The sequence below is a fragment of the Dendropsophus ebraccatus genome, chromosome 7 (assembly GCF_027789765.1).
Source record: "Dendropsophus ebraccatus isolate aDenEbr1 chromosome 7, aDenEbr1.pat, whole genome shotgun sequence".
In the NCBI taxonomy this organism is placed as follows: domain Eukaryota; kingdom Metazoa; phylum Chordata; class Amphibia; order Anura; family Hylidae; genus Dendropsophus; species Dendropsophus ebraccatus.
Window position 1 is genome coordinate 114,924,889 of NC_091460.1, and position 13,078 is coordinate 114,937,966.

At 48.1% G+C, this 13,078-nt stretch overlaps 1 long non-coding RNA gene across 2 annotated transcripts; it reads right to left on the bottom strand.

Moving 5' to 3' along the window:
* Window positions 1-444: 444 nt before the first annotated feature.
* LOC138796978 (uncharacterized) lies at window positions 445-12,608 on the bottom strand. Of its 2 annotated transcripts, XR_011363868.1 has the most exons (4): window positions 12,415-12,608; window positions 7,933-8,041; window positions 6,657-6,736; window positions 445-1,334 (listed from the first exon to the last, which is right to left on the bottom strand). It is a non-coding gene; the product is annotated as an uncharacterized lncRNA (long non-coding RNA). The 2 variants fall into 2 exon arrangements; XR_011363869.1 differs by lacking the exon at window positions 7,933-8,041.
* Window positions 12,609-13,078: the final 470 nt, after the last annotated feature.

The following is a 13,078-nucleotide window of genomic DNA, read 5'->3' on the forward strand; positions in this document are numbered from 1 at the left end:
CACACTTTCACTGCCTTACCCAATTCATTTTTTATAACTATAGGTGTCACCACCTTGAAGAAGACAATCTATTAAACCAGCCCAGGGCACAGGTTCACTTTAAAGGCTCCAGGCATGAACACTGGCTACCATGAGTGCAAAGTGTACTAAGTGTAAGTTCAAGTAGCAGTAAAACACAAACATGTGCAGTGTCCAAGTACAGGGTCCTGTTATACTGAAACGGTTGGTTGTCACCACAGTTTTGTTACTTCGTATTACTGACATTGCACTGCCTTGTTTTATGTGTGATGTTGCTTTGTAATATGGTGTTATGCTGCCATGTCCTGTCTAATGTTTATCAAGCTCAGTATAAGAAAGATACCAACACACATTGCTGCAGATGGTGTCAGTTTGCAGCAGAAGAACCAGCATTCAGACTTTATGGGAATAGTAAATTTTACTTCTAACGCACAGAAAAGATCATGTACAATATAATCAAAATGGTGTATAACAGGAGAGTAATTGACATGATATCCAGATAGTGACACGTACATTATGCAGGAGAAACGCTATGACTATTAACACTTACCACATGGAGCAATAAAGTTTATTTTGCACAGTTTTAGTGAAAGGTATCTATGTGCACCAGTTTGGAGCGTGAATCCATGCAGCACATGTGTAGAACAGCATAACAGAATTTTTTTTAAAAAGTGGGTGGGACTTCACAACAAAGGGAATGAACCATCAAGTGGCGTAAACTATAGTAGAAATATACTCTAGCTAGGAGCTGTAATAAATTTTTAGGACTGTCACTTTGACAGACAAAGAAGTGCTGGATTTATGAATAAATGCGAAAATATGTGTTGGGGACCCATTCCCAGGTTGGTTGGTATCTCTATTGCTGGGATAGGAGTTTAATATTTGTGAAAATAGACATTAGGAATAGACCTTACTTACCATTAGAGATGAGCACAACTAAAGCATGCTCGTATCTGTTTTTCATGGCTGTATCCATATTTACCCGGATTCCCACTCCTCTTCAGCCTCTGGTAATCAAATGGCGAACAATCAGACTCTAACATGCTCGAGTTGCGCTTATCTCTACTTACCACTCAACTTTACATGTTAAGCTATACATACATGTTTCTGTATATAGTGGTTTAGGGAGCCACCACCTATTTTATGATTATGTGGTTCCCATTGTATAGGTGACGTGATTGAACGCACATATATTGTTGCCTGTATTTATACAGAAGGGTTTCCAATCATTTAAAGAGCGCCAACAGGAAAGAACCTCGATCTCAAGATGAAGTGAAATTATTCTCCTCTGACAGGTTTTACTTTTCTTCCACCAGCTGAAATAAGGTAAAATGATGACATCAGTTGCATATAACATTGGCAAGAACATGTTTACCCATGTAGATGGTAATGTGTTTGCGTCTTTATTTTAAAGGGGTTATCCAGCGCTACAAAAAACATGGCCACTTTTCCCCCTACTGTTGTCTCCAGTTCAGGTGCGGTTTGCAATTAAGCTCCATTTACTTCAATGGAAGTGAGTTTCAAAACCCCACCCGAACTGGAGACAACAGTAGGGGGAAAGTGGCCATATTTTTGTAGCGCTGGATAACCCCTTTAACGTCAAAGACTAAGGGCCCTATTACACAAAGCGATAATCAGCAAAATCGGCCCAATTCGGCTGATTATCACTCTGTGTAACAGAGACAAGGATCAGCTGATGAAACGATTATTGGCTGATCGTTTCTTTGGGCCCTGACCTAAAATCATCGGCGGCCGACCACGTATCGCGTAATAGTGGTGTAATAGTGTAATAGTGATGCGAGGCCAACAGCTGACGATTCAACAGTTTACTTTACCTGTCCACTGTTTCATTCTCATTCTGACCACTGTCTGTAGTGGTCTAAGGGTTGCATAAAAGATCCAGCAATCCTTAGTGAGGCCCTACCTACCTGATGCTCAAGCAATGTAAAGGCTCTGTAAGCAAGTGCCGATCTAAGAGATCAGTACTCAGTTACTATGGAGCATTGGTTTATGGAATATCTAGAAATCTTATCTAGGTCAGGATTTCTTTGCCATGGGTGACTTGTGTCCCATGTGCAAATAAACACACACATAGCTTCCAGCTGCAGCAAATAGAACTCCTACACAGCTCCCATACTGTATCTGTGGTGTCTTCATCAGTAAGAGTAGTCACTGGAAAAACATCTTTTATTCCGGCACGGGAGGCAGAGAGAGAGACGTGAGATAGTCATGTGGGCGGTGTCCGGGCTGTGACTAATCACGGCTCTCTGCCTGTCGGTGTGCTCTGCCAGGATGATTGACTGGCAGAGAGACACGTTAGTTGCCTCTTTGCATGTCAATCATAGCTGTAGAGCACACTGACAGGCAGAGCCATGACTAGTCGCAGCCCAGACACCACAAACACGACTAGTTCACAGCTCTCCCCCTGCCTCATGTGCAGGAAAATAAAAAAAGATGTTTTTCGAGTAGCTACATTTACTGATGAAGACACCACAGATTTAGTATGGGAGTTGTGTTGGAGATCTATTTGTTACAGCTTGGAGCTATAGCAGCGTGATCATGCTAAATGGTTGCCTTCAAGCGGGCTGGAAGAAGGTTCAAGGGAAGTATACTGGAAGGCCAAAGGGGGGGGGGGCAAAAATCATTATGGGCAGGGGGTAGGGCGACAATAAAAAAGACACTAAGCTTTCCTGTCCCCGCGTTGTGCCACATGACTGGGTTCCCATATCCCGCCAGGTGTCATCTTCTGGGTTCCGGGTATGTCACGACTCGGCTGAAACTCACCCTCACAAGTGTGTGGAATTTATCCAGCTCAGGCAATCAGTAATGGCAGAGGTGTCCCGACCCAGTCACTGACTGACTAAGCAGGGAATCAGTCAGGCGGGTTGTGATGTGAGCTAAGAAGACAGGTGGCTGGGGTCCGCGAGGGGTCTGTCGCGCTGTGCAGGTGAATATGATCTCTTTTTTAAGTTCCCCCACCTCCGGACAGAAATAATTTTTTTGCCCCTCCCCCCCCCCCCCCAGACTTCACCTCTAAAGTGTCACTGTCTTTATAACGTTCATAATTTAAATTAACAGTAGATAAAGCACATTCTTGCCTTTCACCCCTCGAGAAAAGCGTGTTGCCGAAACGCACGTTGGGGCATACCGCATGGGCGTAGTGTGAACCAGCACTTTAGGTAATGCTTTACCAGTAGGGAATACTGTTATTTTTTTTAGATTGTGGACACATGTCGTTTTCATATTGCATATAGTCCAACTGGTTATGTAGAATACAGTGGTCCCTCAACATACAATAATAATTGGTTCCAGGACGACCATTGTGTGTTGAAACCATTGAATGTTGAGACCAAAACTCTATGGAAAACTGGAAATTGGTTCTAAATCCCCCAAAATGAGAAAAAAATGAAACATTAAAGGAAAATAAGCAACTAACTAATATGGATAAAGCAAACCCTTACATAAAACTGTGAGAAAGATCTACAAGAGATTCTAAATTTCTTTCTGTGTAGAGGACTGGAGCGTTTTCAGGGTTCTGTACAGATCACACAGGGTCCCAGAAAAATAAAATGAAGCCGCTCTCACCTGGTGCCCAAAGGAGCGACTCATCCTGGCCCAGGTACAGAACATGTAGTATCACACCGTACTGTAGGAAGGAGATACCAACCAGCCAACCAGTGCAGATACTTCACTAATACTGGGATTTTACCAGTAAAATAGCCACTCTCATTGGTCGATCAGCTATTTTTTTTTTACATGTTTCGCAGATCTGGACTTTCTGTAGCACTGTATGTTGAGTCTGGTCTCAAGTTACAATGGTCCAGAAAGTATTATTGTATGTTGAAAATATTGTATTTGAGGCCATTGTAAATTGAGGGATCACTGTATTTGGATTACTGGTGTTAGGCACCTTATTATTACCATCTATATATAGACCTTGTCATTTCTGTCCCATAACCACATTATACGTTTTGTTCTTTTGGCCATGTGTCTGCAAGCAGCTGTTCTGATCCATCCATTGTTTTTACAATATGGTATTTTTGCTCATGATTAATAAAGATTCATTTTATTACATATCTTTTGGGTAGAGCATTTTGTTTTTGTTGGTGGTCTATATTGTTTTGCTGTAGTATAACCCTGTTTAGTCTCCCTGTAATTGTATCATATGCACTGGCTTTATCTATGTTGGAGGGGTTATTGGTTTAGCTATTACATATTAGTTGTGTAACTGTAACATGTAGTTGTGTAACATGTAGTGATTTACATGTACAAAAAACAATTTTTATATCCTCACTCGTGTATCTAATTTATTGTGCCCTACCTTAAAAACTAACCTAGTAATAAGGGTGGAAAACTTTAAAAATACAGTAAGACCGTACTGCAGCACATTATTCATGGTTCTTTAGACTTTTCTTTTGTGGATTTCTGTTATTTGAAGTTTCACTTGGACTCTTCCCCTGTATGTTCATGAATGATTAACCTGCCTGTCATAGTCATTTATTAATTAACTTAGCTTCAGATGATCTAACATTTCTTTACTTACCTAATTTTTCTATGTGTATATGTATGCAGAAAATAGACACACTTTGGAAAATTATGCGAGAATTTTGCATTAAAATTCATCTGTGGAGCAGTCCTAAAGTGGTATTCCACTCAAACATAACTTTTGGTTTATTGCTGCCCATGGTGAGACTAACAATTCATTCCATACTTGTTATTATCTATTCAGTCTCCTTCCCCCAGTTCTGAGCTGCTGCTTTCTGCTGAAGACACAAAAATCTGTGTGTGAGCCTCTCTCTTCGTCTTTCACTCCTCCTCCCTCCCTCTCTTCTGGGACAGCTAATGTAAACAACTCACTGCATTACAAAGAAGCTACAATGCTGCAGATAAAGCCAGTCAAGCACTTGTTTACATCAGCCGTCTCAGAAGGGAAGGGGGAGGAGGGGGGCAGAGGGAACAGCTCACACATACTTTTTTGTGTCTTCAGCAGAAAGCAGCAGCTCAGAACTGGGGATAGAAGACTGAATAGATAATAAGTATGGAATGAATTGTTCGTCTAAACATGGGCAGCAACATGAAGGAAACAAAAATACAGTTCAGGTGGGGGGAACATGATAAAGAACACATATTTAACGTTCCCAGTGCCAGCACTTTGCACATCCTACTCCAGGGCTCCCAGCTCTTCAACGTCACGGCCCAGTTGATGAATACTCCACTCAGCCAGTCAATGACTGCGGTGGGACACCGCTGCAGTCACTGGTTGGCTGATGGGGCATCCATCAGCCAGGTCAGGCATTTCCCCCCAAGTTGTGACGTTATCAGAACCCAGGGGAAAATGCCTTCTGTTGCGGGTCCCAAACCTTTTGCGGGCACATGACAATTCGCAGGTAAGTAGTTGTGTAGCTGTTGCTTATTATGTTCCCCCCCTGCCAGCTGTCGTTTTTTTTTTTTTAAATGCCGAACTTCTCCTTTAGGCTGGGTTCACACTACGTATATTTCAGTCAGTATTGTGGTCCTCATATTGCAACCAAAACCAGGAGTGGATTGAAAACACAGAAAGGCTCTGTTTCCACAATGTTGTAATTGAGTGGATGGCCGCCATTTAATGGCAAATATTTGCTGTTATTTTAAAACAACGGCTGTTATATTGAAATAATGGCCGTTATTTACTGTTATATGGCGGCCATCCACTCAATTTCAACATTGTGTGAACAGATCCTTTCTGTGTTTTTAATCCACTCCTGGTTTTGGTTGCAATATGAGGATCGCAATACTGACTGAAATATATACGTAGTGTGAACCCAGCCTTAGGCTATGTTCACACTATGTATATGTCCGGCCGCATATTTTCGCGGCCGGACATATACGTGTTAAACTCCGGCCGGGGTTTTACGTAAGTTGCGGCCGGCTACGTACGGTCCGCGAACTTACGCCGTAGTCTACTTACGCTTCCCGAGCGCCCTACGTAGCGATCTGACAGCGGTCTTTTACTTGGAAATCTTCGGCTAGCCCCGGACACCCCACAGAACCTTTTGGATCGGCAAAGAAAAGTGCAAAAATGAAGAAATCACCACTACGTACGGGACCGCATGTAACGCTACGGGTGTAAGTTACGGCATTTTCGTCCTCAATCAATGGTCTGGTAAATTTTTTACGGCGCCGCGTACGATCCTGGCGTAGTGTGAACTGTGCAGCCGTAGAGCGTATACTTTCCATTGTACGCAAACTACGTAAATCTCCGGCCGCTTATTCAAGGAACGCGCTACAACCAAAAACTTACATAGTGTGAACATAGCCTTAAGAAGGGTTTACATATGTTTTTCAATTCAGCACAGCTGCCATCAGAGGCCACATGAAAAGGCAACTATGACAAAGGGTCCATAGGCCCAGCACCCTACCTATAGTATTTTTCCCCTAATACCATAGGTTTGGTAAAAATGAAGTTTACTAACTCGGACTACGGAGTGAGCGTGTAATCTGTAGTCTGAAGTATTGATGAGCTGCTGCTTCATCTCCCTGTTTATTGATGGATAAACCTTCAAAGTAAAAAATTACCAGATAAAACATCTTAGGTTACTGGAAAGAATGCATTGCTTCCTGCAGGACATACAGCAGCTGATAAGTACTGGAAGACTTACCTTTTTAATCCTCAATCTTTATCCAGGTTTGATACAAATGTGGGTATTCTGCGCTCATTACTGTTGAATAGATGGTCGTCCTAAAACAAATAGGGGATGACAATAAATGGGTAATATTTAAAGGGGAACTCCGGATAAGAAAAACTTGTTTTCTATTAAAAGTACATCAAAGGGAATCTGTCAGCACCTTTTCAGCTTCTGAGGTGCTGACATTGTGAGGAAGGTGTGTGTGTGTTCGTGTGTGTATTACCTTTCTTTTTCTGGTAGCTGCTGTAATTTTTCCATAATCTGTTCTGTAACTTGCGGCACAAGTGCCAAACAGGAGTCTTGGTGCTGCGTTCGTGATGCACTTCGTCCCGCCTCCAACTATCTCCTCCTCCCAGCTTCACCTGAATATTCATTGGGGGCTGGCTGCGGCCTTCCTGGCGACGTTATCTGACGGCAAAGGCCCCATGCACACTTGTCAGTTCGCGCATACGCCCCGCTCTGTGCAGTACGTGCGCTCCCGCCCGAACAATTTGCACATGCGCCGTAAAGCATCAGAGCGGCGCAGGCGCACTGTGCGCATCAACTCTGGCCCTCAGCGCTACCACATCCGCGAATTGTTCGTCGGGAGCGTGCGCGCCGCACAGAGCCAGGCCGCATACGCAAACTGACAAGTGTGTGCGAGGTCTTTGCAGTCAGATGACGTTGCCAGGAAGGCCCCAATGAATATTCAGGTGAAGCTGGGAGGAGGGGGTAGTTGGAGGAGGGACGAAGTGCGGCACCAAGACTCCTCTTTGACACTTGTGCCGCAAGTTACAGAACAGATTATGGAAAAAGTACAGCAGCTACCAGAAAAAGAAAGGTAACACACACACACACCTTCCTCACAATGTCAACACCTCAGAAGACGAAAAGGTGCTGACAGATTCCATTTAAAAGTTATATAGATGTGTATATACAATGTATTACCGTATCTGTGCAGTTCTGCCAATGGTCATTGGGCCAAATGTGCCAAGTATTGTTATATGCACAAAATAACAGCCACCATATAAAGACCAATATTCTTCCAAAGCAGTGACCATAAAACACAGGTGTCAAACACCAGCCTTCCAGCTGTTACATCACTACAAATCCCATCATGCCTGGACAGATAAACCATGATGGGAATTGTATTTTTGCAACACCTGGAAGGATGGAGTGTGACACCCCTGATACAGAGGTAGATCCCAGCTGTATAAAGGTTCTGCAGACCTTATAAGTGATTATAGTGCAGTTACATCCTGTGACTCACAGTAGGCGTCTTCTCTGCAGGAAGAGACGTCCACTTTTCCTTTTCTTCTCCATCTGGCTCCGGCCATCATGAAGGCTTCTCTGGCCATGACTCCTCCTCTCCACGGGATCTGTCAGACAGACATTTTAGGCTTCATGCTCCAGCAACATCCTCATCAATACATCCCTCCATATAGAATAGCCTCCTGCTTCACACCTTTCCATATAGAATAGCCCTCCGTGCATCCCCCCATATATAGAATAGCCCCCCGTTCACCCCCCCCCCCATATAGAATGGCCCCCCTGCTGTGCATCCCCCCATATAGAATAGCTCCCACGTGCATCCCCCCATATAGAATAGCCCCCCTGCTGTGCTTCCCCCCATATAGAATGGCCCCCCCTGCATCCCCCCCATATAGAATAGCCCCCCTTGCATCCCCCCATATAGAATAGCCCCCCCTGCATCCCCCCCATATAGAATAGCCCCCCTTGCATCCCCCCATATAGAATAGCCCCCCGTGCATTCCACCCCATATAGAATAGCCCCCCGTGCATTCCCCCCATATAGAATAGCCCCCCTGCATCCCCCTCCTATATAGAAAAGCCCCCTGCATCCCCCCAATATAGAATAGCCCCCCTGCATCCCCCCAATATAGAATTGCCCCCCGTGCATTCCCCCCCATATAAAATAGCCCCCCTGCTGTGCATCCCCCCAATATAAAATAGCCCCCCTGCATCCCTCCAATATAGAATAGCCCCCCTTGCATCCCCCCAATATAGAATAGCCTCCCCTGCATCCCCCCAATATAGAATAGCCCCCCGTGCATTCCCCCCCATATAGAATAGCCCCCCTGCTGTGCATCCCCCAATATAAAATAGCCCCCCTGCATCCCTCCAATATAGAATAGCCCCCTGCATCCCCCCAATATAGAATAGCCTCCCCTGCATCCCCCAATATAGAATAGCCCCCTGCATCCCCCAATATAGAAAAGCCCCACTGCATCCCCCTAATATAGAATAGCCCCCCCTGCGTCCCCCCAATATAGAATAGCCCCCCCCCTGCATCCCCCAATATAGAATAGCCCCCCTGCATCCCCCAATATAGAATAGCCCCCCGTGCATTCCACCCCATATAGAATAGCCCCCCGTGCATTCCCCCCATATAGAATAGCCCCCCTGCATCCCCCTCCTATATAGAAAAGCCCCCTGCATCCCCCCAATATAGAATAGCCCCCCTGCATCCCCCCAATATAGAATTGCCCCCCGTGCATTCCCCCCCATATAGAATAGCCCCCCTGCTGTGCATCCCCCCAATATAAAATAGCCCCCCTGCATCCCTCCAATATAGAATAGCCCCCCTTGCATCCCCCCAATATAGAATAGCCTCCCCTGCATCCCCCCAATATAGAATAGCCCCCCGTGCATTCCCCCCCATATAGAATAGCCCCCCTGCTGTGCATCCCCCAATATAAAATAGCCCCCCTGCATTCCTCCAATATAGAATAGCCCCCCTTGCATCCCCCCAATATAGAATAGCCTCCCCTGCATCCCCCAATATAGAATAGCCCCCTGCATCCCCCAATATAGAAAAGCCCCCCTGCATCCCCCTAATATAGAATAGCCCCCCCTGCGTCCCCCCAATATAGAATAGCCCCCCCCCCTGCATCCCCCAATATAGAATAGCCCCCCTGCATCCCCCAATATAGAATAGCCTCCCCTGCTGTGCATCCCCCCAATATAGAATAGCCTCCCCTGCAGTGCATCCCCCCAATATAGAATAGCCTCCCCCTGCATCGCCCCAATATAGAATAGCCTCCCCCTGCATCTCCCCAATATAGAATAGCCCCCCTGCATCCCCCCAATTTAGAATAGCCCCCCTGCATCCCCCAATATAGAATAGCCCCCCTGCATCCCCCAATATAGAATAGCCCCCCTGCATCCCCCAATATAGAATAGCCCCCCTGCATCCCCCAATATAGAATAGCCCCCCCTGCATCCCCCAATATAGAATAGCCCCCCCCTGCATCCCCCCAATATAGAATAGCCCCCCCTGCATCCCCCCAATATAGAATAGCCTCCCCTGCTGTGCATCCCCCCAATTTAGAATAGCCCCCCTGCATCCCCCAATATAGAATAGCCTCCCCCTGCATCCCCCCAATATAGAATAGCCTCCCCCTGCATCCCCCCAATATAGAATAGCCCCCCCTGCATCCCCCCAATATAGAATAGCCCCCCCTGCATCCCCCAATATAGAATAGCCTCCCCTGCTGTGAATCCCCCCAATATAGAATAGCCCCCCTGCATCCCCCCAATATAGAATAGCCCCCCCTGCATCCCCCCAATATAGAATAGCCCCCCTGCTTCCCCCCAATATAGAATAGCCTCCCCTGCTGTGCATCCCCCAATATAGAATAGCCCCCCCCTGCATCCCCCAATATAGAATAGCCTCCCCTGCTGTGCATCCCCCAATATAGAATAGCCCCCTGCATCCCCCCAATATAGAATAGCCCCCCCTGCATCCCCCCAATATAGAATAGCCCCCCTGCATCCCCCCAATATAGAATAGCCCCCCCTGCATCCCCCAATATAGAATAGCCTCCCCTGCTATGCATCCCCCCAATATAGAATAGCCCCCCCTGCATCCCCCCAATATAGAATAGCCTCCCCTGCTGTGCATCCCCCCAATATAGAATAGCCCCCCTGCATCCCCCCAATATAGAATAGCCTCCCCCTGCATCCCCCCAATATAGAATAGCCTCCCCCTGCATCCCCCCCAATATAGAATAGCCTCCCCCTGCATCCCCCCAATGTAGAATAGCCCCCTGCTGTGCATCCACATAAATCCCCCCCCCCCCCATGGCCACATGTGAAGGGGTAATAAAAAAAAACCACACACATTCTCACCTGACAACTCGCTCCTGGCAGCTTCTTCCTCCCGGATCTTCGGTCACTGCACCTGCCTCCTGCTGCAGCGCGGCGGCGTCTCTCTCCTGCCAGGTCCTCAGTGGCGTGTCACGGAAGTGACGTCAGCCACTGGGGGCCTGGCAGAGGTTCCTGCAGACGTGCCTGCGCGCGGCACGTCTGCGACCCCGGGCCGGCCCTGACACCTTCCGGCTACGAAGACTGGACGGCCACAGGAGTGACTGGCAGGGCCAGGGGCCAATGGCTCCCTGGTTCTGTCAGTCAGAGCACGGCCGCTGCAGACTGTGAGCGTTCATCTTGAACGCTCACAGTTAAAGGGCCAGGTCACCGACCCTCTGCAGAGGCTGAATGAATAGCGCAGCGGCCGGCTGCGCTATTCTTGCAGCCACTGCTGAGGGTCGGTGCACATGGGGGCCAGGACCGGCGGCCCCCGGACTGGTAATCCTGGCAGCCCAGCAGGCATTTGCCAGATTACCAATCCGGGCCTGATAGCCGGGGGACCTCTGTTACACACTATGCTGGATAGCCGGGGGACCTCTGTTACACACTATGCTGGATAGCCGGGAGACCTCTGTTACACACTATGCTGGATAGCCGGGAGACCTCTGTTACACACTATGCTGGATAGCCGGGGGTCCTCTGTTGCACACTATGCTGGATAGCCGGGAGACCTCTGTTACACACTATGCTGGATAGCCGGGAGACCTCTGTTACACACTATGCTGGATAGCCGGGAGACCTCTGTTACACACTATGCTGGATAGCCGGGGGACCTCTGTTACACACTATGCTGGATAGCCGGGAGACCTCTGTTACACAATATACTGGATAGCCGGGGGACCTCTGTTACACACTATGCTGGATAGCCGGGGGACCTCTGTTACACACTATACTGGATAGCCGGGGGACCTCTGTTACACACTATGCTGGATAGCCGGGGGACCTCTGTTACACACTATGCTGGATAGCCGGGAGACCTCTGTTACACACTATGCTGGATAGCCGGGGGACCTCTGTTACACACTATGCTGGATAGCCGGGGGACCTCTGTTACACACTATGCTGGATAGCCGGGGGACCTCTGTTACACACTATGCTGGATAGCCGGGTCACCTCTGTTACACACTATGCTGGATAGCCGGGTGACCTCTGTTACACACTATGCTGGATAGCCGGGTGACCTCTGTTACACACTATGCTGGATAGCCGGGGGACCTCTGTTACACACTATGCTGGATAGCCGGGAGACCTCTGTTACACACTATGCTGGATAGCCGGGTGACCTCTGTTACACACTATGCTGGATAGCCGGGGGACCTCTGTTACACACTATACTGGATAGCCGGGGGACCTCTGTTACACACTATGCTGGATAGCCGGGGGACCTCTGTTACACACTATGCTGGATAGCCGGGAGACTTCTAACTGGCAGTGAGTTAACTTACTAACCATGGTCGGCGCAGGGGGCGGGGCTTGTCACCAGGGGGCGGGGCTTGTCGGACACTCGGGAACGGCCGGAGGGGAAGGTAATCCTCTGTCAGTGGCCCCCAGCCTTTCAGCATCCCCCAACCCTATTACCTACATCAGTAGTGGTGCTCCCTGGCCTCCAGCAGATCTGCCAAGTGCAGATGCAGCCGCCTCATCCCAGGGAGACGCTTGTCGGCTGGAGGCTTTTGCAGCCGTACTGTTTTGTCAGCTCCCCCACAGACAGAGCCCGCAGTACATGTACTGCACGGTGACTGGAGCCCACAGGAAGCTGCTGCAGCCTCCTCCTCCTTCCCGACAACCACCAGGGCCGCACTGCAGCAGCGGGACAGGGGAGCTGAGGCCCAGTGCACAGACATGTGCGTCATCAGCGCCTCCACTGCTGCCCTCCACTCCCGCACCTCTCCCGGCCGGCTCCCGCGTACCCCCTCAACCTGCGCCGCGTACCCCAGGTTGAGAAACCCTGGTCTAGAGTCCTGTAGCTGGTAATACACATTTTCCCTGGTTGTCTAGAGTCCTGTAGCTGGTAATACACATTATCCTTAGTGGTCTAGAGTCCTGTAGCTGGTAATACACATTATCCTTAGTGGTCTAGAGTCCTGTAGCTGGTAATACACATTATCCCTGGTGGTCTAGAGTCCTGTAGCTGGTAATACACATTATCTGTGGTGGTCTAGAGTCCTGTAGCTGGTAATACACATTATCCCAGGTGGTCTAGAGTCCTGTAGCTGGTAATACACATTATCCCTGGTGGTCTAGAT